The 27667-nt window shown below is 37.8% G+C and overlaps 1 pseudogene; it reads left to right on the top strand.

Annotated features, from left to right (window-relative positions):
- The first annotated feature begins 1038 nt into the window (after positions 1-1038).
- Positions 1039-27090, top strand: LOC142107500 (fish-egg lectin-like; annotated as a pseudogene).
- The last annotated feature ends 577 nt before the right edge of the window (positions 27091-27667 follow it).

The raw sequence follows: 27667 nt of genomic DNA, 5'->3' as shown, positions 1-27667 counted from the left end.
ACTAGACCAGGGGGTCTCAGGTACTGGAAGCGGAAGAAGGAGTCCAGGGGGAGAACGTCTGGGGGTCTTATGACGGGCTCAAACCTTGCAGATCTGAATGAATTTGCGGACATCTGAGGGCAAGGAGGGCCACCAATAATTCCGAGAGAGGAAAGCCACAGTCTTCTTGGTACCTGCATGGTCGGCAAATTTAGATCTGTGAGCCCATTTCAGGATTTAAGGGCGAAGGTGGACATCAACGAAGGAACCGGTGGTAGTCACATTCCCTATTCTGATTAACATGACTACAATAATTCCGACGCGAAAAAATAGCGATCGTTAATAATATTAAAACACCTAAGAAATATTAAAACACCTAATAAAATAAATTACGACCTAAATAATCTCGACCAGAGGCAAATACCTTAAGAAATATCGAAATATATATGAACACGATCAAATGAATGAACGATCCAGAATAACACCTACTAATAGAAATCACGACTTACCTAATTACGATTCCTACATAAATATAGAAATATTAATGAAAACAACATACCTTAATATCGACACAAATACATTTAAAATCAACCCAAACATTAAATACATAAAAAAAACACATGTATAATATATCAAAATTTAGAATATCCACCTACGCAAATGATTGAACACTTTGCTGATAGTTATAAAACAAAAAACGCACCCATTATTTACATATATCAATATATTTTATTTGATGCTCATTTATATTTATTGGTGTCAAAACACAATTATCAACGAAACAGTCCATTAAACACAACAACCCAATAAAATTGTTTTGTTCATAAAGTCATAGTTGTTTAAATAAAAGAACAGGTACAGAAACAGGCTTATGCAATTGTTTTATCAATAAAGTCACAGTTGTAAAAAAAAACAAATAGGTACTTAAACTCCTAATACACTGATGATTTCACAGAAATATGAATATATTAATACTATCCTATCAAATTAAAAAGATTAGCATAAAATTGATACAATTCACGCCTCGCAACCCCTACTATTAAAATGTTGGGCGCGAATATGCACGCTGCCATTTCTAAGATTCTGATGACCTTGCTGCTTGTTGTGGTGGATTTGGCATTGCTGACCCGGTTACTGCTTCCAGAATTCCTTTACCAGTGGTGCACAGTTTGTAAAGCCGTTAATTCGCCACCGAATAGCGGACAGCAAAACTGTTTTTTTAAAAACACAAATTATTTTTTAATCTCTAATCTTACAGTATGTCTAGGGATAGGAGGAGGTGTGTTTCTTCACAGGACAAGGCCGAGGGAGAACGACGATTTCAAGACTCAAGTGAAGAGGAAGCAGTGGTTCAGAGTACCGAACCCGTTCCAGCTCCATCAACATCCGCCATTCCAGAGGCAGAAGACGAACAGGACATGGGTGACCAGGAATCGAGTGAGGATGATGACGGTGAGGAGGAGCCCAGCACTTCAAATCACGCCCCACGCTTTAGCGAGGCTGAAAACAAAGTCTCGGTTTCTAAGGTAACAAAGTGATATTTTCCATTATTCCCCTAAACCCCCACCCCCAATGTAAATGTTTATATAAACAGTCACCTGTAATAGTAATATTTTTTTTGGAAAATGAACACTTGAAATCACCTTAGTATTAATGCTGACAAATGTTTACTTTAATTATAGTTTTCCATCCATGTACACTGTAAAAGCAAATTATATTTCTATATGCTTAGAACCCCATTAAAATAATGTTACAATCAGATGCACTCACCTCCAAGGTAAAGGGGCTGACATGTAGCAAGGGCTGGCTTATGAGCCACACCCAAATAAGCCTTAAATACTAATATTCCACCCCAATGTATGTTATCACCAATTTGACTGCTACTGTATAGTGATCTTATACATTTTATATACACAAACTACAAATATTTTTTATTTTTACACAATGCTGTTAAATTTTACCATAGCTAAACATGATATCAATAGCAAAGTTTACATAAATAAAAATTAAAAATTAAATAAAAAAATAAATAAATATATATATTTATATTTATTTATTAAAAAATACAGTGGCAATGAAGAACTGAGAAAGACAGATTTATCTGACCAATCTATGGATGTGATCCGTGAATTGCACATTAACAACATTAAACCTACTGTTTTTAATAATGACAATATTAATAAATTAACAATAAATTACCACATATATAAAAGAATGTGTCTGTGCAATGCTTACGTGACAACATTAACTATGTTTTAAATAATAAATAATTTGTATGTAAAACAGGTAAAAAAATTAAGTGTATAAATAAGAAAGAATTATAATAACATGTATATAACAGTATTGCACAATGTGATTAAAAATGGTTGAGAATATAATAATAAAAAATGATATTTATTCTTTAAAATATTTACATCAATTTGCTTTAATTTACATCTGAATTAATATAAACATGGACAATTATACATCATAAACGGCAGCAGTTAAAATAAAATATTGGTTAATAATAACAGTTCCTCCAAGAACAAAAGATTAAGCTCTAATTAAATTGGTGGTGGTCACCTTCCAACGTAGACTTTCCTCAATTGCGGCACCTGAAGAAGCAGGCAGCGGTTGCAAACTGAGTAATGTCACTGGAGAATGGAGAGTGGCAAGAACACTGCTACCCCTGTATCTGTGTGAGCAATGGCACTGAGCAATGTCACTGGAGAGTGGAGAGTGACAAGAACACTGCTACCCCTGTTTCTGTGTGAGCAATGGTGCTGGATCTCCTGGGGAGGGAGGTACTTATGGAATCCAAAACTCGCAAGATCCGACATCGTAAAAACGACGTTTAGCCTCAATTCAAATCCGAGGACATGCAAAAGTACCGAGGCGGCTTGCGAGTCTATTCGGATGTCCTAAATTCTGGTGGGCTCGGTTTTCAGAAAACCGAGCCTGAGCATCTCTAGTAAAAATGTAATCACATTTGATTATTAATGTTTGCTATTTTACATTTGGACCCTCCACCTTCAAAAAATAAGTACAAACTCCTGCGCGTGCCCCTGAACTAATTTCAATAAATGTAAATAAATATATGTAAAACATCACTTTCCGGCCAAAAGATCTGCGACATTTAAATGTTAAAAACAGTGATCTGATGCTTTAGAAATCAAACCTTCACTCGTGGCTTCCATCTGCTGCTTTTGAAAGTTTTTTCATTTAATAAAAGGAATATACTCCTAAACTATTTATTTATAAAATGTTATTGAACCAGAATCTTTACATTTTTATAATATAATCAATTAATCCATGTCATTCTTAAGATCAATGGCCGTACTGTTTCCGTACAGAAATGTAACTCTGGCAATGGGGAAGCTACAGTAAAATACAATATGTTTATAAGTATACCAAACGCATGGTAAAAAATTATATTTCTTTTAATCATATTTCTGTGAATATTTGTATTTTTGCATTTACTTATGTAAGGCTTTGAAAAAGAAAGTGATAACGGAAGTAAATTTGGTAATTTGAACGTTCCATAACCAGTAACAGCTTCAAAATGTAATAGGGGTATTGACAATGGCAAACCTGTTTTTACTTCAACCCTCCCCCACGGAGCTTAATGGGGTCAGCAAAACGACAATATTTAAACTTTTTTGCACTGATTCATTAAGGAAAGTTAAGCAAAAAATTGAGTAAGTTTTCTTACTCAAGTTTTCTGAACAAGACCATGTTGCAATGCAAGGGGTGCAAATTAGTTTATCATTTTGCACATAAGGAAAATACTGTCTTTTTTTCATGTAGCACACAAATATTTGAGAGCTTATTTGTACACTGAAATTTAAAGATGATCTAGGACACGCCCTACCCCAAATATAAATCTGCCATCACATTTTAAATTTACCTCCCCCTCCAATGCAAGGTTTTGCCTTACTTACTTACTTTTGTTTAACTTTCTTTAATGAATCAGGCCCTTTATGTTCACCACAATATTTATTTCACAAAAGTTAACGCCATATCAATAGGCGCTAGCATTAAAACATAGCATTGTTTATTTCTTGGAAATATGTTGTCCTGAGATAATTATTGATAAATAGAAACCACAGTCTCAAATGCCAAGTCTTACAGAAAGCAAAACAGATACATAGTAACATGGTAACATAGTAACATAGTTGATGAGGTTGAAAAAAGACACCAGTCCATCAAGTTCAAACTATTTGGATCTCCTGTGGTCCCTCTCTTATATTTGAAATTGATCCAACTGCCAAACTGTTTCAATTGTGAAAATCACCCCAGACCCAATATTGCAGTCCTATTTTTACCCTATATCCACTACTATCCTTCATTTGATTAACGGTCGTATCCCTGGATACACGTTTCCGCTAAAAATTTGTCTAACCCTTTCTTAAACATATCTATTGAATCTGCCATCACAATCTTCACTGACAGTGAATTTCATATCTTGACTGCCCTTACTGTAAAGAACCCCTTCCTTTGCTGGTTGTGAAATTTCCTCTCCTCTAATCTTAGGGGGTGACCATGTGTCCTGTGTATAGTCCTTGGGGTAAAAAGTTCCCATGAAAGTTCTCTGTATTGACCCTTAATGTATTAGTACATAGTAATCATATCTCCTCTTAGACGCCTCTTTTCTAAAGTAAACATGCCTAAACTGGCTAACCTTTCCTCATAACTTAATGACTCCATACCCTTTATCAATTTTGTCGCCCTTCCCTGAACCCTTTCAAGTTTCAAATTATCTTTTTTATAGAGCGGTGCCCAGAACTGTACTGCATATTCAAGATGAGGTCTTACCAATGATTTATACAGTGGCAAAATTACACTGTCTTCCCTTACATCTATGCCCCTTTTTATGCATGCCAATACTTTGTTTGCCCTTGCAGCTGCTGCTTGACATTGAGCATTATTACTAAGTTCACTAACTACGAGCACTCCCAAATCCTTTTCCATTATAAAATCTCCTAAATTAATTCCATTTAATATATAGATTGCGTTTTTGTTTTTGATCCCTAAATGCATAACCTTACATTTATCCGTGTTAAACCTCATATTCCATTTGGCCGCCCAATCCTCCAGTTTATTTAAGTCCCTCTGTAGAGAAGCTACATTTTGCTATGAATTATTACCTTACAGAGTTTAGTGTCATCTGCAAAAATAGAAACTTTACTCTCTAAACCATCACCAAGGTCATTAATAAGTATATTAAAAAGGAGTGGCCCCAGCACAGAACCTTGAGGTACCCCACTTAAAACTTTTGACCAGTTAGAAAATGTTTCATTTATCACAACTCTGTTCCCTATTCTCTAACCAGTTTTTCAAGTACGAATGTTGTTTCCTATACCCAGTTCCCCTATTTTATAAACCAACCTCTTGTGTGGCACTGTATCAAAGGCCTTTACGAAATCTAAGTAGACCACATCTACTGTGCTGCCCTGGTCTAAGTTCCCACTAACTTCCTCAAAGAAACTGATTAGATTAGTTTGACATGACCGATCCCTCACAAATCCATGCTGATTCCCACTAATAATCTTATTGCGCACCAGGTAACCCTGAATACTATCCGTTACTATACCTTCCAGTAGTTTCCCCACTATTGATGTCAGGCTTACAGGTCTATAATTCCCTGGTTGTGATCTTGTCCCCTTTTTAAACAATGGCACCATATCTGCTATTCGCCAATCCCTTGGTACTGAGCCTGATGAGATTGAATCTATGAAAATTAAGAATAACGGTCTAGCTATCTGAGTTTAGCTCCATAAGAACCCTTGGGTGTATGCCATCTATACCTGGAGCTTTATTTATCTTAATATTCTTCAATTGCCTTTGGACTTCTTCCTCTGTCAACCAAGTATTATTTAATGGTACGGTTTCATTTCCATTTTTATGTATTATTTCTACCATTTGTTCATCTCTAGTAAATACTGAAGAAAAGAAAGTGTTTAATACCTCTGCTTTTTCCTTAGTATCATTTATCAATTCACCCATCTCACTTCTTAGGGGTCCTATATTATCTTTTTTTCACATATTTCAAGTTGCACATATTTCAAACTCTTCACTGATACCAAAATGTTTATTTTTGAAAGTGATAAAGTCTTTCTATTGAAAAAAAATGTTATAAGGTAGGAGGACTAAGGTGCTTTTCATACAGAAGGTCAATGGCAAAATAGAATCTTCAAAATAGCATAAATAACTTCAACAGACTGTTTTATATATACCTCGCCCACCTTTTGTAAATAGAGCAAGTGTTACCTGCAGTAGCAGAGGGTCCAGTGCAGAACAGGAACAGACCGAATACAATGAGCATGATGACTAGAGAGTCAGGCAGGAGTCATAAAGAGCTGTGGACCCTGTTTTATATATACTACACTTGGACTCCTCCTTACACTGACAGTGCATTGGTCATTGTTGCAGGGACAAAGCAGATATGAAAATGATCTTGTCCAAGTTTCTGTACAAGGGACACACTTCTAAAATATATTATTATACTCTATGCTTTTATATAAAGAGTAGTATCGCTTCATCAATGTTGCAAAAAACAATGACATTAATTTACTGATTTGGGATCGCTAGGGCCTCATTTAATACACGTCAAGGTGAAGCAAGAATGGATGAAGCTTAGTCTTATAGAAAATAGCTCAGGTCTAAGAATAATGTTTCATGTCATTTATGATAGCTCCGTATCTAGAGTGGGGAGATACGAATAACGTTGCACATATGAAACACAGATAACAACTTTATGCGAAGAGAGTGTTGTTAAAATTATACTATGCTCACAATTTAGTGTGCAGAGCAAAACAAACAACTATTACTCAGTGCGTGTATAACGTGAAGTCAAATAAGAAATACAATAATCTTAAAGCCCTATAACATTGGGAAAATTTGACAACAACTGTAATACAACGAGATATATGTGAAGTCTAAAGAATGTCGTCAGTGAATTATATTATCTAACATTGAGATTGTGCTCCGTCGATTCACCAAAATCGGACACTGATCTACCTTCATTCAAACCTTCTATTTACGAGTGAACTTCGGCACTAAAACCACTACTGAATAATAAAAGTTCTTCTTATGAATTAGGGGATGAAGTATGGTATTATGTTACATAAATGACAATATATTTGTACAATAACCAGGATATCTAGGATATTCTCATTAAGAACTCACAGAGCAAATGGTTAAAAAATGTAGTGGCAACGAAATATATTTGGTCCAATCCCAATCTGATATGCGGATCCTGCAATCAGTATTGTACTGAACATTATATGACTCCTTTGGCTCATTTGTTTTTACTGTTCTTAATATTTTGCATTTTAGTATAGCCATCATTTTAATGGTATGAAATAATAGTAAAATTTTACAATTTTGTCTAGTACAGTCACTAATTCTGTTGTTTAGATTGGTCACGTAATCCTTAATACTGTACCCAGGGCCGTGACTACATCTGTGCGAGAGGAGCACCTGCCCAGGAGGCAAAGCAGAAGGGGGCTCAGGATAAGGAATAATTTAGGTTGGTTTCATTATAATTTAGGGCTAGGGGGGCATAAATTTCTAGTTATGGCTCTGACTGGACCTCTCCTCATAAATACCCAAGGAGTGCCTCACTCTAAATGTAGTTATCTTCTTTTGTTCCTGTTACCCAATTATACTACTGTGAGAGCACCAAAATGAAACAACATGTAATGTGGGTTACTTCTTAAATTGGGATACTTTAGGGTTATTAGAAAGGTACTAATTATACCTAAGGCCTGATTCATTAGTGATCTTATCTGCCGTTTTTTGCTTATCTTAAGCAAATCCACTCTGTGCATGCTCAGAAAAGGGAGATAAGAAGCAAAATCCACTGCGTAAATGAAGAATTTCTTGAGTTAAGATGAAAATCCATCTTAACTTCACTCTTATCTCCCCGTTTCTTCTTAAAAATAAGCATCTTAACTTTTGCACAAGATAAGATCACTAGTGAATCAGGCCCCTTGACTATAATGCAACAATGTCAGTAGGTGATACAATGTTAAAGATCTGATCATATCCTGTATGTCTAATTGCTGTGTGCCAACTAAACTGGCTTGTGTTAAACACACATGTATTACCATTATGAATATAATCAAACGAGTTTTACTACTACAATTAATCTCCTGGCACAGTTTGTTAGACGATAACAGGGTATAAGTAAAATGCATACATCAACATGTAAATGTAAAGAAACATTTGCACAATGCAAATGTGTCCAACAGTTATTGAGGAGGAGTCGTAATATCCTCTATTCATACATTTGCATCCTGTAGCAAAATGTTCAGAAGGAAATAACAGGTGAGCCGTCATTTGAAAGACGGCACTACTCTCTTGCATACAATATACAATATACAATAGAAGCATGCAAACATTCTGCCGCATGACGTGAGAACAAGATGTTACACGTGTCCCCTGTGGTACGTACAGATGAAACTACAGGTATTGATGCAATGTACACTGTCATTTCTATTCATTATGTCACCAATAGCCAATAAAGTAATTCAATTACAAGATAAAAAAAAAAGGAAGATATTGCACACGTTGGGAGTCAATTCATCCCTTAGCAATGAGATTACAAATACATTCACACCCAGCAAATGCTTTCTTCCTCAGCTTCTGTCCCCATACAGTATTAACGTTTTGCTTCTCCTTTCCTTACAGGCACCTTTTACAGTGCAGGATTCAGGCAATAAACATAATATTAAGCCAGCTGCAAACTCTCAAATACTTTCCTTTTAGGGCATGACTGGCTGGTGCCACCAGTGGATAACAGAACCCACTAAGGAAGACACAACCTTCGGCGAAGCACTTATTCATTACCAAATGCATCTATTCACAACAAATGGAGCCCCAATTTTTTTATGGGACCAGTTGGGAACAGTACAATATCACGTTATCACCCAAAATATTTGGCTTTATCCAATATGACGAAACAAAGTACCCAAAGTTGTTAGGGCTCATTAAGCTCCCTGGTGACAGCAGACAGTAGAGGTGAGCAGGGCTCAGAGTAGCTACATAGACCCCAGCACCTGCTACATCGGACGTTATGCCCATAGCTCTACCCTATGTAGATGCAGGGCTCACAGAGAGATTTTGCTAAGATCTTTACGGTTTTATTACCAAATGTTCTGTAGTTAACCCTGCTTCTTTATTGCCAAATAGACTATGATTATGTTGAAATCACTTCTCATCTCACCTCACCCAAGACTTACCTAAAATCCTGGTCACACTATAAAGAAGAGACGAGACCCGTAGCATAAGGTCACCCTGACATAACGTGAATCCTTTCCCAGCCTTGCTGAATTTTCTAGGAAAATCAGCCCCATGTTGTACAGCACCGGGGCTCTCCCTGGCACCCCTGGCTATCAGGGTAATAGTAGATTGCAAAAAAATATACATGAACTGTAAGTCCCAGCAGTGAAACCCATTGAGTGCTTAGGTATGATGACACTTGTAGAAATAACAACAAAATTGGCTGCCAGAGAATGCTGAGTTTAGTAGACATGCAAGTGCCGGCATACCTGAGTGTGAACTTGTATTCAATACCTTTGATGATAGAAGGAAGAAGTTAACAAGAGTTTATAGAGACTCCAACGCAGAGCCGTAACTTAGAATTCTAGTGCCCTGGGCGAGAAAGACAAATGCCGCCCCCCTAGCCCTCAATTTTAACCAAATTAACCTAAAATATTCCTAAATTGTGCCCCCCTTCAGCGTTGCGCCCTGGGCGGTCGCCCCTGTCGCACAGCCCTAGTTATGGCCCTGCTCCAATGCCAGATTTGCAGGGACCTTGCATGGAAACATTTTCTTATATATTAAAGTTTTTTTATATATTAAAGTATTGTTTTTATTTATAATATTATGTACAAAATAAAAGTATTATAATAATTCTGTTTATTTTATGTGGAATTGAAATCAAGGACAAGATATCAGATGACCAATTAAAGATGGCTATGGGTCACTATAAAAAAGGAGGAAGAGGAGACACAGGATTTTAGAATAACTTTTTATTTAATTAGTATAAATAACATCAATGTGGACAGTGACAACAAGGTAAGCACTTGTAATTTACACCTGTATTATTAGAGGGGGGGACTATATAAAATGGTCAATGTGTAACATTGAGTGAGAGTGCAATAATAACACAGCATTATGAATACTGAGCAAAATAGAATGCTATATTAATGGAGAACAGGTTCAAGTATCCGGCCTTCCAATATTAATAAACACCCAGAATTATAGTCAATTAAAATGAGCATAAAGGAGGAGGAAGGGAAGGGAAGTCAGGCTGGGGTTCTACTGGCATTTGACGATCTTTTCAGCCAATGGTTATAACAGATGAAGAGCACAGATCTGAAGGTAAATCTTGTAAAACGTGTACAGTGTGTGCACATGAATCGGCTGCTGATCGGGACTTTCAGTCATTGGTAAAGTGGTTAATGATATCGCATTGGGTATAATATTCTGTACTGTGTACCCAGCCTGAGACCTAACTCAACGTTGGACTTTTTACTACACCTGTTGCCCTAAAGTGGCAAATAAGGGACAATAGGAATACATCAGTTTGATCCAGGAGTGAGGACTCTGGTTCAGATAAGCTTTATTTCTTTTTTATTAATGTGAGTGTGTCTTGTATGACTCTTTTATTAAAAGTTGTAAACAATATTACACTATTACATGTATATTCCTTTTTCGAGGTATAAAGTGGATAAAAGTAATCCTCATACATTAGAAGTCTACCTATCTAAAGAGACCTGGAGGAGATCCACCAAGTGAAATCCAAATAAGCTCAAAATATGTTTTATTTGGTACGGTGCCACTTTTGAATATGTGCACTAATGTGGTCTATCTACAAAAACTGTACTTCACCATTGGCTGTCTCTTTCTCAAGTTATTTAAAGTATAATCAGAGACTTCCTATTGGTGCCCTGGAGTTTTTAACCCTGTTTTGGCACACAAAGAATTAAGCCAAATTGTTTACATTATTAAAACATCATAATGATCAAATAATAAAGAAAGGCAAAGGCCTGATTCATTAAGGAGAGTAAAGCAAAAAAAAAGAGTAAATTTGCTCCTGGACAAACCATGTCACAATGCAAGGGGTGTAAATTAGTTTATTATTTTGCACATAAATTAAATACTGGCTGTTTTTTCATCTAGTACACAAATACTTTATAGCTTTATTTTTACACTGAAATTTAAAGTTGATCTAGGACATGCCCTACCCCAACTATAAATCTGCCTCTACATTTTAAATTTAGCTCCCCCTCCAATGCAACATGGTTTTGTCAAGGTGCAAAGTTACTCCTTTTTTTTTTTGCTTTGCTATCCTTAATGAATCAGGTCCAAAGTTTTTTATAAAGTGAAAGTTTGTTTGGTTCTTCCAATGTGTGAGTGCTCAGAATCAGGGCGTGCTGACAGTATAAGCCTTATAACTGTAAAAGATATCGGATTCAGTAAAAACAAATATATTTCACATAAACCTCGTATAAAACAATGTTTCTTATTAGATACATAGCGGTGGAGGGATGTTGAATACATATCTTGGGTTACAACTTGCAGCATCATGATTGTAATTCATTAATTTAAGCACATGTGTGCAAACATTGCTGATTAAACATAGAAGAGTAATTAAGTTATATTATACTTAATACTGCAGACATTCTAGTGTTAAGTAAGTTGAAACAATTATTAAGACTATATTATTAGACTACGTGAATATTTTGGCTACAGGGATTTAGAACATCGACGAAAGATTGTGATAGTGTTTATGCAAGTATGTAAAAAGGTGTCATTATTCATCCCTTCTTTTTTAGAAGTTACATTTTAGTAGAACTTAATCACTTTTTTACATTTGATAAGCAGTATGAAGACAGAAGATCTGCATCAGGCACAGGTGCTGGTCCCTCCGAGTCACAGAATGGGCAAGCTATAAGGAGGGACTACAACAATTTATAGGATAATTAAAGGCAATAATGTCCAGGACATGGACCGTCTGGTAAGTTTACTCAAAAATGTTACCCCTAAAACCATGTATAAATTATTTGCATTTATTAACTATACAAAAGCCTAATACATATTTTAAAGCCAATGCAAACCAGCTGACACATGTATGTATTTGAATATGCCATGTGTAAGTCATATTTGTTGTATATTTAATTTATTGCAGGCCATAAACATACGTTACAAGCTGTAAAAACACTTACATGTAAATAATTTTGGATGAGTCTCTCTCTGACCTACCTCCCCTCTCTGTATTCTCCACACCAGCTGATGGTAAGAGCACCCCTACTGTATTTATTATGGGCATATATTGCATAAGGGACAAATTCTGCCGCAGACACCAAGCCACCACAATAAAGGGCTGGCTGATGCAGCATATAGGCATCATGCCATGAGCCAGGACAACCTGCCACTATTGATATAGGTGTCCACCCTGTGCCAGGTGGCTTCAGCGCAATGTGTGTGCAAGCTAAGGCCCCCAAGTCATTACATGGTCCTGAGAGCAGTCACAGTGCTGCCTTCAGCTCTTATCACTGTGTCTCCTGGCTGGGGAAGAATATATATAACAGTTTGTTAAGAGCACTTAAACGCTTCAGAAAAGTTCCTTGAAAATGTCACCTGTGTGAGCCCAACCACCTGTGAGACTGGAATGAGCCATTGGCCTAAAAGTGGAGAGCGCTCAGTAATCTGTGCAGACCGGACACTGCAGTAGGGGTGATGTTAATGGCTCCAAATTCCCTCTCTGCTCATATAGCTGCAGGAGTCTATACATGTGCACAACCTCCTGATATGAGAGAGAGATCAGGGTCAAACGTAGCCTGAGTGGACCCTGTGCTATGGCCCTCATCCCTCCTCTCCTCAAAACCTAATAGTATGTACCAAAAGCATGAAATAATGGCCCTTATTATAGCCATCATCATCATCACCACCATTTATTTATATAGCGCCACTGATTCCGCAGCTCTGTAAAGAGAACTCACTCACATCAGTCCCTGCCCCATTGGGGCTTACAGTCTAAATTCCCCAACACACACACACACACACACACACAGATATACAGACAAGGGCCAATTTGTTAGCAGCCACTTAACCTACCAGTATGTTTTTGGAGTGTGGGAGGAAACCGGAGCATCCGGAGGAAACCCACGCAAACACGGGGAGAACATACAAACTCCTCACAGATAAGGCCATGGTCGAGAATTGAACATATGACCCCAGTGCTGTGGGGCAGAAGTGCTAACCACTTAGCCACCGTGCTGCCCATCATAGACCTGTATAGGTCTATGATGGGCAGCAGTTTGGAGTACTAAACCGCCGGCAATGTGTGGCTGTTTATAACCGCCACCAAATACGATTTGGGTCTAACTTTCTTAAGCTCAGAATTACATCTAGTCTTATGAAATATACATGTATATATAGATGATATACCCTCATTTCATTGGCATTTTGTTCCCAGTCTAGATGGGTAACCACAGGTGAGAGATATACTAGACTATACCTGCCAACTTTGGCAAGATTGCCTCCAGGAGATTGGAGGTGAGGTGGGTGTGTGGTGGTGGGGCTAGCCGAATGCTATCCCCGGAGTCTGTGAGGAATCCCAGGAATTCAAGAGTCTTCCGGTCATTCCGGGAGAGTAGGCAACTATGTGTAACTAGACTGGTTCACTTCCTGCAGCTTAGTCCCCCTTTTTCTATCCCTGTATCTTCCAGTGGAATTTCTGTCTCTACCTGTTGCAGAATGTTCTCCTACAATATGATTCCAAAGCCATTTCATGCTTCATTTACTTACCAGTAAAAAGACACAGAGGAAACCCGATGAGAGGACATCGCGACACTTCCAAATGACGTCAGTTGCATGTGCGACTTTGTTTTTTTTTTGTCAAAGCGACAATGCACGCACTATGGTAATATTAATTTTATTTCTAACCCTAACTCCTAAACCTAACCCTAACCCCTAACCCTAACCCCGACTGCTAACCCTAACCCTAAACCCTAACGTAAAGGCAATACTTACATGGGTCCATGCGTTGCCGCTTTAAAACCCGAAATTTCCAAGTCGCGTATGCAACTGACGTCATTTGGAAGTGTCACAATGTCCTGTCATCGGATTTCCTCTGTGTCTCTTTACTGGTAAGTAGTTATTTTTTCTATGACGCTCTGTTCATTATCGGAATAATTATGTAGGAGTAAACAGTGTTGGTGTTTACAGCACCGATAACTCGATTACCACTGATCAAAGCTGTTATCTGAAACTGACCGAACAGAGACAACAGAGGGTGTTGGGACACTGGAAGGGTCACTTGCTTTTTACTGTACGACACAAACACTTCTCAGCTAGCTAAGCCCTGAAAGAGACTACAGAACCAAGGGGACACAAGGATATAAGTATATTTACAAGTATTTCTTACTATTACTGCTTTAACGTGAATGCTACTGCTATACTGAACTATACATTTATATCTGAACTATAATGCTTTTATCCTGAACTATATATTGCTAAATATAGATATTTTGAGATAAGTGCGGAGATGTATGTCGGTGAAATTTTGTTGATGTCCTTGTATGTTAGTAGAAGAATTTTATATTGGATTTGTTGAAAAACAGGCAACTAATGTAGAGACTGACAGATTGACTGAGCAGATGAAAAACGATTTGCAAAGCAAATCAATCCAGCTGCTGTGTGCAAAAAAGATTGTAGGGGCTTGAGTCTGATTTTGGGAAGACCAGTAAGGAGGGAATTACAATAGTCGATGTTGGAGATGAATTAAAGTGTTTGCAGTGTCTTGTGTGAGATATGTACGTATTCAGGAAATGTTTTCTAGGTATGCAGCATGATGTAAATATAGAGTTGATACGGCGAACAAAGGATAGTTGCGAGTCAAGGATTACACCTAGGCAGCGAGCTTGCGGGGTGGGATTTATGGTCATGTTGTCAACAGAAATAGAAATGTCAGGCAGGAAGCTTCTATTGTTGGGTGGGAATATTATTAATTCTGTTTTTGAAAGATTGAGTTTGAGTGGGTGAGAGGACATCCAAGATTAAATGGCAGAACGACAGTCAGTAACGCGAGACAACACAGATTGTGAGAGAGGATAGGATAGATAAATTTGTGTATCATCTGCATAGATATGATACTGAAATCCAAATGAGCTTATTTTTTTTCCAAGAGAAGTGGTGTAGATAGATATTAGCAGAGGACCTAGGACTACACCTTGTGGTACTCCAACTGATAAAGAAAGTGGAGTGGAGGTGGGTCCAGAGAAATTAACACTGAAAGAGCATTTAGATAGGTAGGATGAGAACCAGAATAGGACTGTGTCTTGAAGACCTAGGGATTGTAGTGTCTGTATGAGGATAAAGTGGCCAACAGTGTCGTATGCAGCAGAGAGATCCAGGAGAATTAGAAGAGAGTAATCACCTTTAGTTTTAGCTGTGATCAGGTCATTGACAACCTTGGTCAGTGCAGTCTCTGTGGATTGTTGAGAGCGAAAGGGGAACAAATAGGTTGTTTTCGGAAAGGAAATGTTTGAGGTGAGTGTAAGCAATTCTCTTGAGAAGTTTGGAGGGGCATGGAAACTGAGAGATGGGGCGGTAATTTGAGAGAGGGTTTGGGTCAAAAATTTATTTTTTTTAGAATAGGAGTAATCACTGCATGCTTGAATAGTGATGGAAAGATACCATTAGAGAGAGAAAGATTACAGATTTTAGTTAGAGGTGGAATGAGCACAAAAAACAGGGACCTACCAAATTGTGAGGGTATGGGATCAAGAGGACAAGAGGTGGAGTAGGAAAATAAGAGAGAGCTGAAACTTCCTCTTCATTTGTGGGATTAAATGAAGAAAGAGTGTCAGAGGGTGCTGGGAAGGAATTGAGCTGATTGCTAGTCGAGGGAGATGATACCATTTTAAGTCTGAACTTATCAATCTTGTCCTTGAAATAGAAGCAAGATCCTGGGCACTGATGGTAGTCGAAGGGTTTTGGGTGGGAGGAAAGAGAAGATATTTAAATGTTTTAAAAAGGCGTTTTGGGTTAGAAGCCTGAGCATAGATGAGATATTGGAAGTATGCTTGATTAGCAGTGTCTAAAGTACTTTGATAGGAGTGGTAGATAGCAGTATATGTGCTGAAATCATTAAGGTACATGATTTACGCCAGTGGCGTTCAGCTTTACAAGAAAGTTTTTGTAGATTTCGTGTTACTTTAGTGTACCATGGTTGACAACAAGGTCTACGCGGAGTATATAGTGTCGCTGAAGCCACTTGGTCAAGGGTAGTTGCTAGGGTATGGTGAAAATGAGGAACTGCCATATCAGGGGAGGAGAATGTAGACATTGGGGAAAGAAGGTGTTGAAGAGAGGTGGAAAACTGTTGAAAATCAATAGAGTTAATATTCCTGCGGGTTTGAGGAGGCCTGAAAGAGTTTGACAGCAGAGAGGTTAAAGAACTGGGAGTGAGCGAGTAACTAATAAGGTGATGATCTGAGAGGAGGAAAAGAGTGTTAAGGTAATTAGAAACTGAGCATAGTCTAGAGAAAACAAGATCAAGACAGTGGCCATCCTGATGAGTAGATGATTCAATCCACTGGGAGAGGTCAAGTGGGGAGGTTAGAGGGAGCAGTTTTGAAGCAGCATTGCAATGTGGATTGGCAATTGGGATGTTGAAGTTATACCCTGTGTACATTATTGCTGTAGCTTGACGTGTATCTCTACATGAGGCCATAGTGATCCCAAATTAGCAAATCAATGTCACTGTTTTTTTTTAACATTGGTGAAACAATACTACGTTTTATATAAAAGCATAGAGCATAATAATATATTTTAGAAGTGTGTCCCTTGTACAGAAACTTGGACAAGATCATTTACATATCTGCTTTGTCCCTGCAACAACGGCCAATGTACTGTCAGTGTAAGGAGGATTCCAAGTGTAGTTTATATAACACAGAGCCCACAGCGCTTTATGACTCCTGCCTGACTCTCCAGTCATCATGTTCTTTGTAATCGGTCTGTTCCTGTTCTGCAATGGACCATCTGCTACTGCAGGTAACACTTGCTCTATTTATAAAAGGTGAACGAGGTGTATATAAAATAGTCTGTAGAAGTTATTTATGTTATTTTGAAGATTCTATTGTGCCATTAACCTTCTGTTTGAAAAGTGCCTTAGTTCTATCTTATAACATAATTTTCTCTAGAAAAGAAGAATCTTTGTCAGTGTCAGAATATTATCTTCTCATATTATTGCAGAGTTTTAAATATGTCAATCTTTTTTTTTTTCTTTTTTCTCTATGTATGAATTTGCATTCAAGGCTATGGGGTCTATTTATCTTTATTCATCTCACCTCAATATATTTCCAAGCTGTAACCAATTAAAACATTAGAATGCTAACATCAGTAACAGGTACTGAAGCACATAGTTCCTTCCATGTTTAAAAGACTGGATAGACTGGCACTAATTATAAAAACACATTTATTCGTAACCAGGGTTAATCCCTGATGAATAATAGGAAATTATGACTCATAAAACATGGAAAGAATATAAATAATATATGGATAATTGAAATAATTATGACATTTTTCAGTCAATAGAAATGTATACTCTGATTAGGGGGTATATTTACTAAACTGCGGGATTGGAAAAGTGGAGGTGTTGCCTATAGCAACCAATCAGATTCTAGCTGACATTTTGTAGAGTGCACTAAATAAATAATAACTAGGGGCCTGATTCATTAAAGATCTTAACTTAAGAAGCTTCTTATTTAAGTCTCCTGGACAAAACCATGTTACAATGCAAGGGTTGCAAATTAGTATTCTGTTTTGCACATAAGTTAAATACTGACTGCTTTTTTCATGTAGCACACAAATATCAACTTTAAATTTCAATGTACAAATAAGCTCTCAAGTATTTGTGTGCTACATGAAAAAACAGTCAGCTGCTTATGTGCAAAACAGAATACTAATTTGCACCCTTGCATTGTAACATGGTTTTGTCCAGGAGACTTAAATAAGAAGTTTCTTAAGTTAAGATCCTTAATGAATCAGGCCCTAGAATCTGATTGGTTGCTATAGGCAGCATCTCCACTTTTTCAAACCTGCATTATTGTAAATATACCCCCTAAGTGATGAAGACCCTTAAGGGTAATATTCTTTTTTAACACATTTCTTGATACAATATTTTTTTTCTAATCACCTCAATTACATTTTTAATCTAATATTTAGCTTGTGAAAAGTATAATATGTATTAATTGTTTTAATTAATGACAATAAAGATTAATATTTGTATAGAATGTTAGTGCAGATTTTTAATTTCCCTCCAAATCAGAATATATTCTTTTATCTTTTTTGGGACAACAAATTTGTGGTGCATAAATTTTCTTGCAACATCATTTCTCCTCTATACGCTCGGCTGGAACTGTTTACTGCTTTCTGTTAGTGACAGGACGTTTTCCCACTTACACCATGAAAAATTAAACTGCTCATCAAGTCATTTTTAGCAGTGTTATATGGTACTGTAAAGATAATTCTGTTTCTTTATTGGGCTGGGTACACACTATACAAAATTTCTCTGATGTGAAATCCTTAATGTTCGACATGAGGATTCATGGTTATATGCTATACACGTTTTACAAGATTTACCTTCAGATCTGTGCTCTTCCTCTGTCATAACCATCGGCTAAAAAAACTGTGACTCTGCCCACTCCATAGAGATCCAAGGACACAGCCGGTTGAGTACGTACACACTGCAGAATTGGAACAACATTGTTTCATTGTTAACCGAGATTTTTAGTTCAGGTTAAAAATCAAATTAAATAATCCGATGAGTTTTGGAACGATAATCGTTCATCGTTGGAGCGTACACACCCATGCAATGTCGGGCCGAACGGTAGTTTATCGTGTGATTGGCTCGATAATTGGCTGAAAACACTGTAGTGTGTACTGTTACAGACAGATACAGCATGTCACCAGTTTGCTGTGTTGTGAAGTGGACACTTTTGCCCCTTATCTGGAACAAGAAAGCGGTCAAGTTGGCCTCCAGGGCAATCCCCAGGATGGGAGAGGAGCAGGAGGAGGGAGTAGGATAGTGCATAAAACACTGTTCCACAATTCTCCTCACTGTTATTGCTTAATTTTAACACCTTAGGAATTCATATGTATGATCTTTGTTTGTTTTACTGTACAGGGGATTTTGACACCTGTAACAGCACCAATTTGACAGGTATCTCATGAATGGGTTTTCCCTCTGCAAACTTGGTTCCACATTGGCACACTGATATACTGGGTGCTGTTGTTAAAATTTTAATTAGAGATGTTCACTGACCCCCATGTTCTAGTTTTGGTTTTGGCTTTGGATCTGGATTAACTTCGTGTTTTGGTTTTGTCAAAACCGCCCTTGCGTGTTTTGGTTTTGATTTTGGATCCCTATTTGTTTTCTAAAATCCCTATTTTTTTTTGTTAAAATCACATAATTTGGCTCCTTTTTTGTTCCTACATTATTATTAACCTCAATAACATTAATTTCCAGTCATTTCCAGTCAATTTTTGTCAAGTGACAAGAACACTGCTACCCCTCCTGTTTCTGTATGAGCAATGGCACTGAGCAATGTCACTGGAGAATGGAGAGTGACAAGAACACTGCTACCACTGTTTCTGTATGAGCAATGGCACTGAGCAATGTCACTGGAGAATGGAGAGTGACAAGAACACTGCTACTCGTGTTTCTGTGTGAGCAATTGCGAGGGATCTCCTCGGGAGGGAGGTACATATGGAATCCAAAACCCATGAGATCCGACAGCGCAACAATAACATTTTGACTCGATTCAGATCCGAGGACGCGCAAAAGTACCGAGCCAGCTCACGAACCTGCTCGGATCCCCTAAGTTCGGGTCAGTTCGGTTTTCAGAAAAACGAGCGCGAGCATCTTTAGTCTGAACATTGTCTAAAAATAAAGTGGTTTAGTATGTTTTCTGCTAAGTTACAGTGTATGGCATCCCATGTATTATGGCAGTGTCCATGACTAAAAGCGAATCCATTCATTTTGTAACGGGAGGCCAGTTTACATGTACATAAATCTGAAAACATTCCAGGCTTATAATTCTGTGTAAAATTGGGCATGGCCCCAAAAAACTGGTTAGTGTATATTCATGTTTATACTAGAGATGCTTGGACTCGGTTCTGCGAGAACCGAGCCCACCCGAACTTCGGCAATCCGAGTGCCAAGCCGGTTCGGTACTTTCGCGCACCCTCGAAAGTGAAAACGAGGCAAAACGTCATTGTTGCGTCATTGGATCTTGCGTATTTTGGATTCTATAGGTACCGCCCTCCACGGCGATCCAGCGCCATTTCCCAGAGAGACACAGAAGGGGTAGCACGGTTTTTGGCAGTCTCTAATGCAGTTGGGCAGCATCATATCTAAAGCATATCTTACATATGGGTAGGTGGGAAGGCAAGAACAATTCCATCTTGCACCACTTTTCTTTTCTGCCACTGCTGTGTGGCAATGTTTCCTAGATGTGCTATGAACCGTGTGCTTGTGTCGATGTGTCACTTACCATCCAGCCAGGTCACTGCAGTCTTTGTCCAAAAGTGTATGAAAATAATATTGTGACTTGTGAGGTGGTCAAAATTGACTGCAAATGACTGGGAATTAGTGTTATTGAGGTTAATAATAATGTATGAACAAAAAAAAAGAGCAACATTATGTAATTTTAGCATATTTTAGCTATTTTTCTTAAACATACAGATCCAAAACTAAAACCAAAACACATGAGGGCGGTTTTGTCAAAACTAAAACCAAAACACGAATTTAATCCAGATCCAAAACCAATCAGTGAGCATCTCTAGTTTATACACTGTACAGATAAGGCAAATTCCTTACAACTCTACCAAAAGATGGGGAAACATAAAAAGTTGTACAAATTTGGTAATCTAGCCTATAAATGATTACTTTCTCATGGTTTCTTTGTTTTTAAGCTTTTCAGTGTACAATAATACCAGGGAATCTGACACAGTTGGATGCCGTTGCTGGGCAAGTGTACGGTGTCAACAAAGTTGGAAACGTTAACGTATTGTAGATAACAAGTTGGAACAAGTTCCTGGAAACCTCATACATGTGACGGTGGGACCAGCAGGAGTTTGGGGTATCGATAAAGGGAACTTCATCTATAAGTTTCAATACAATACCTGGGTAATTACACCAGGTAAATGAAATGAGTTTATATCTTGTACATAATAAAGATATTAAAAGTGTATTTGGAATAACAGGAAAGTCTTGAATGGCAGAATTTTTAAACACTCTTAGGTAGATTGTAATTAACTGCAAAAGCTAAACCACAGATTATAACAGTATTGAAGTGATACACTTGGCACTCATATTTTATAACTGTTGACATAATTAATTGCTAACATATGCAAGTATAATATATTATATATGAGTCATGTGAATACTTGTATAAACGGCTGACGTCCTTGTCTTCATCAGTCTCTGGCATCATTAGCATGTCCAAGCTGTGGTCTCTCGGTTCCACTAATTAAACAATTAATAAAACTTACTGCCGAATAATTAAATGCTTTATTCAAATAATATAACATTTTTTAAAGAAATGTTCTTCTTTCTTGAAGAGGGATTGTGGGAATACTTGTATCTCTGTTATCCTTGTTACATAGGTGACTCCTGGTGAATCTTAAGAATCACTGGTGTTGAACCCTTTATTTTATAGGGCTAAGCTCTATCTCTGGAGAAAACACCCGTTTTCCACCAGACATAGGACTTTTTGTCCTTTAATAAATAGATCCCATAGTGTCTATTTCACTCCTTTATTCCTTTATCAAATTTATCTCAGCCTTACATAACAAGGATGCACCCCCTGGGCCGCCAATATGAATTATGAACCCTCTGACATTTATTTGATCCCGGCCCCAACTCTCCTTCGAGAGATTAGTTTGAAAAAAATTATATTTTTTAGGCTCTAGCAGAGAGGGAGGCAACTGGGGAGGTCAAAGTTCAAAGAGGTTGAACAGAGCGAGATCATTCATTGTACAGATGTACGGGTTAGGGGTCTACTTTTGCAGAAGAGCACAAAAACGAGACATTCAAAAACGAAACACACATAAAGCACACTTGGTGCAGACTGCAAAACTGTTTTTTTTGCCAGTGGGCTTAGATTGCTCATTCAGCACACTCAGAGGGGCCAATCTTCTCTCCGCAGCCAAGGGACGCTTCTGCAACCCAAACGTTCCCTGGGTTGCCGAGGGGCAGAGAAATCAGAAGAGGTGTACTGTGCAAATATGTCACATCAAAGTCCAATCTCCTAAAATACAGATTTGAGGAAGCCTAGGAGACCACCAATGACCTTATGAACATGGAAATGTAATGAACAACTGAATAAGAAAATAATTTGCATTTCACATGTGATTTTACTAGTATTTGTAATTGCAAATTTTAAGAGAAAGCAAAACTAGTTTAGAAACATCTCATTAAGGCCTTAATGTTTCAAATGTTTGAAAAATAGAATTAGTATCAATGTTCAACTGCGCATATCTATGGAATACGAGAAACAAATGAGCAATTTAATCTCTCTAAAGTACCTGGAAGTTCACATCATAGCTAATCTACAGAATCTTTATAAACACAACTACACACAAAACATTAGAAAAATAGAGAAAACCTTGGAAAATTGGAGAAAACTGTCTCATTCACATCTGGGGAGAAATGAAAGAATTAAAAGTGTTACTTTTCTTAAGTTATCACATATAATTCAATTACCAATTAGCCTAACTAGACCCAACACTTATAAATGCTCTAAAATATTCCTTAGTTTTTTTGTGGCAAAACAAGAAACCCAAAATCGCTCACTCTAAATGCATTCTTAATAGAAAACATGGGAGCATAGGACTTCCAGAAGTCATGACTTTTACAGAGGCTGCCCCGTTTTGATATGCCTTGATTGAGAGTATTTTACTAATAGAGCCTTAGAGGATGAGCTTTATGCTCTCTTGTTAAAACCTTGCTTCAGTCTCAAGTAAGTCCCTTAGATTGTACGCTCCTTTGAGCAGGGTATTCTCTCCTCCTGTCTTCACCACTGTTAACTCTGCTCTCCAGCTACTTAGCCCTCCTCCTTGAGGACCCTCTTTCCTGCGTCCCCTCTCGCTCCCTCCTCTCCCCTTGGGGATCTCCCTGTCATCCGTGCCCTCCCTCTTGGACTCCGTCGTTGGCGGACCTTCCCCTCTCCCCTCCTCCGCCCCTCTAGCTGTGCTTTGAGCTCACTGAGTTACTGTGATTATTGTTTACTGTACTGTGCTGTCTCACCTCGTATTGTAATTTCGTTTGTCCCTGTACGGCGCTACAGATACCTAGTGGCGCCCTATAAATAAAAATGAATAATAATAATAATAATAATTATTATTATAGTCCTGCCTGGGGCCCCCTTGCTCGCGGGGCCCCCGGGCACCTGCCCATTGTGCCAAGTCGGAAAGACGGCCCTTGCCACGTATATGTGTAACACTTAATTCAAAGACAATGTTGTTTCAGTCATCACAATGAGTCAATATTTACACCTTATAAGAAACAGAGGACTTGAAACAACTGTATCTGTGTTGGAACGTACTTACTGTACATGACCTAGGTTAGCGTGCCCCTTCCCCCCCCCCCCCCATTCTACTCTCAAATCATAGGTAGTTGTAAATGTCATTTACGTTTACACATGAAATATATTCAATTGAGTTCATTGGGGTAATGTCTGTCTCTGGGCCTGCACATCTATTTCACGCAAGATATCATCATCATCATTTATTTATATAGCGCCACTAATTCCACAGCGCTGTGCAGAGAACACACTGACCTCAGTCCCTACTCCATTGGAGCTTACATTCTAAATTCCCTAACATACACACAGAAGACAATCACAGACTAGGGTCAATTTGATAGCAGCCAATTAACCTACCAGCATATTTTTGGAGATATGCTACACAATTGGACGTACGCCCAAGCATAAATCAGGCCTCTAGTGTAAAAATAAAACCAACCACACCCCAACACTTCTCACCTTAGAGTGTATGCTAAAATATAGTTGGGATGAATACAATCTAGTTACATCTGTGTTAATTGGTCACCTGATAAAGAAAAATCTCTTTGTCCATAGGCTAGATGATAGCCAGGCCAGATGGGTGTCATAAGATATGCATCACTGACCAGCAGTCTAACACAGTTTATAACAATAGATAATTCCTGTTACATACAGTACGTGCCTTTTTTTTAAAAACAAAAAACAAAACAGTCTGCACACATGTGAAGCAAAAACTAAAATGAGAGGAGGTTCAGATTAGGAGAGGATGAGCGCTGTAGAAGTTGATGTACATACCGGAGGATGAAAGACAAGAAAGATGGTCAGCTGTTGCTTCCTTTAACTGTTCATTTCCTAACACTTTGCAAAAAAATACAGTGTAAAAGAAAAAAAAAAAGTAACATGACTACACCCTAATATGTTATATTAAACAAGGTACTGTCTTGATAGACGTTAGAGCAAAACAATTCTACTACACCACTTGGGGTCAGATTACACATCTCCAATTATTGATCACACTGAGGAGATGAAACATACAAGAGTTGAAATGAGGTCATGAAAGCCAGATCATTATGAACAGGACATAGAAGATTTCAATACAAATAGCAATATACATTAGTGACAAAGTTTCACATTCCTGTGTCCATGTTACATTAAACCACGTCCCTTTTTCCCCAGGTCGTCTGAAACAGGTGGATGCTGGCGGTAATAAGATTGTGTCTGGTGCGAATGCACAGGATTTTATTTACTGCTTGAACAAGGACCAAACACTTTCTAAGGCTTCAGATCTATCCTACACCAATTTAGAAGGGAGGCTGAAATATTACAGCTGTGGTCCCTTTGGCTGTTGGGGAGTGAACAGCGACAACAATATATATTACCGCTACGGTGTGAAATCCACAGCCTGCCAGGGAAGTCGATTGCAGCAGATAGAGGGCAGTCTGGTGATGGTGGAAGTTGGCACCGATGTTTCCGTGTTTGGTGTGAATTCCGCTGGCAATGTATACAAAAGGTAAAGCACTGGGGTAACTGTGTTGAATCAACTGATATTATTTCATTATAATACACATTATTAAGATTTTCCGGTTGATCAACCCTTGCAGCATTCAAAATTAGGGTTACCGCTAACCTCAATGTACAAAAGAAGCGCAAAATAAATTGCCTCAGCATGGAGCAGTGCTCAGTAGCATATTATAGCGCTCATTGAATCTATACTGCTTCCACTGTGCTTTTGAAATGCAACACTGGATATCTACCAGGGATTATGCCTTCCACTGCTGATACCGGTGTGATCTAGCTTAATCCTTAATAGTTTGATTAGATCCTGCTGGTGTGTCTAGTATCACTATACTACTATACTAGCTACACTGTATGGATATATTAAGATAGGAACTCAGTTCTATACAGGTTCATATCCTCTGCTCCCTATATTTATTCTCTATATGTGTGAGAAGGTAGGGATTTTTTTTATTTTTCCTCATAGGAATGATACTTATTCTGTTATTGAACAATCTGTATATGTTATATCTTTGATGTCATTTGTTTTTTATATTAACCTTTTGTTTATTGTTTTTGCATTCATTTATTTGAAATGCACCTTTGTTTGCATGGTTGTTTGATCCACACTCATTGCAACATAAATACCCATGAAGGCAAGATTCTGGAGGGATGTGGCCACAAGTTTATTACATTGCATTACACTATTAAATTGTTCATAAACACATAATTAATACATTCAAATAAGTTTAATACAATTTATATTTGTGTGCCTGTAGAAAAACGTATACATGTAATGATAACAATATAAGAGGGGGCTATTAGCCATGCCGGCGCTCAAGACCATGGGAACTTGTTGGCATATGCTAATTATCCCAACAAAGAGATTATCGGATCATGCCCAGAAGTCACCCACTATTTATCAAAGAAACATTACTTCCATAGACGTATCATCTTTCATCCTGAAACAAGCACCAACACTGGGTGATTTGATTAAAAGAAGCAAGATGAGACGTTAGCTGTATCAGCCATCAAGCCTCGATCACTTAATGAGCAAGATTGAGGTTTGACAATGCACAAAAGGACTAACAGGCCATCTGTTTATCAGATAAATCCATCATTCTTATATAACATAGGATGACAGGATGAGCAACTAGCCGTGTCAGACATGAAGCCATTTGTTAACCTGATGTACAAGTATGAGTTAGCTAACACCATAAAAGGCTAAGTGGGGTCATGCAATACTACAAAATAAACAAAAAAAACCAAACAAAAATTGTTTCGGGTATCGTACATCTTTGAGAAATACTGTTCTATATTAAATCTTATTTCGATCGAATATTAATGCTGAAATGCAATGGCCATGTTATGCATTCACTCCTTGTATCAGTTACTCACATTCACCAAATCGCTGTTGTTGGTGCAATAATTGATAGAGCGAGAAGGGGAAAACATGTACTGCTATAAAATAAAGTAGTAATATGTGAGCATCAATTCATATTTCCCTGGGAATATAAATAACAATTTAAAGTCCACCCATCACCTACACAATATATGCAGCTATGCCCTCCCTAGAATAAAAAGGACATCTGCTAAGAACCACTAACAAAATTAAGGTGCAGTGGAGATAGCCATGCAAATATCTCCAATCAATACTGCGTTAAATATCAGCTGAGCCCATGGTTGTGGCTGACCTCAGTACTGGCAGTGCTATTTAGTAAATGGGTAGATTGCAGTCTCAAGACTATTAGTCCAGTCCATACAATGGGTGAGTTCACTGGTGTGTGTAGGTGACAGGTTATCATCAACCTGCTTTCATCTAACTAGGTACAATAAATATCATATTATTATTAAAATCAGCATGTCAATATTCTATACTCAATCAGCCTGTTCTCTCTATTTTAGGGCTGGTATCCGTGCTAATAAACCTATCGGAACCTCATGGACTCAACTGAATACTGGTTTCACTGCCAGACATGTATCCTATGATGCTGGAGAGCTGTGGCTTCTCACACAGAGAGGAGACATCTTTAGATGTGATCTAAATGGTTAATTCATCCTAACCCGTTGATAAAACAAGATGAAAATCAAAGAATAGATTCAAACTTGCAGCTCAAATTCACAGTGAAATGTTTGCAACAGTTGTTTCACCGAATGGGTTTTGTGTTGCAGACAAAACCGTAGAAAATAGCATATTTTGTCTTTATGGGTCAAGGGATAACATCTATTAGTCTCTGTGGTTTATTTTCTTATTTACACATTTATCCCACAATGCTTTTCTACACCTACCTTAACTTTGATTAATTCTCTTTTTTATGACCATAAACATTAGTAGCATATAATCTACAACATATTTAGATATGTTTTATATGTTTTTGTATGCAGAATGTGTTCATTGGTGAAAATAATAAAGGTACATTGTGCTGTTATATGACTTATTAGAATAACATTGCACCAATTTGGTGGACTAGCTTCTTCATCTATCCAGATATTGGGATGTGGTTCTGTGCAAAATAATCTACTACCTTCCTGATGGTTTGAATGTTACTTCTTCTATGGAGTTTCAGCCAAAACGTGGCAGTATTCCCTATCATATAATGATTCTGGCACCGACACAATCACTAGGATCA

Source organism: Mixophyes fleayi, chromosome 11, assembly GCF_038048845.1.
Source record: "Mixophyes fleayi isolate aMixFle1 chromosome 11, aMixFle1.hap1, whole genome shotgun sequence".
Classification (NCBI taxonomy): domain Eukaryota; kingdom Metazoa; phylum Chordata; class Amphibia; order Anura; family Limnodynastidae; genus Mixophyes; species Mixophyes fleayi.
Note: the sequence above shows the minus strand (reverse complement) of the source record. Positions and strands in the feature narration are given on the sequence as shown.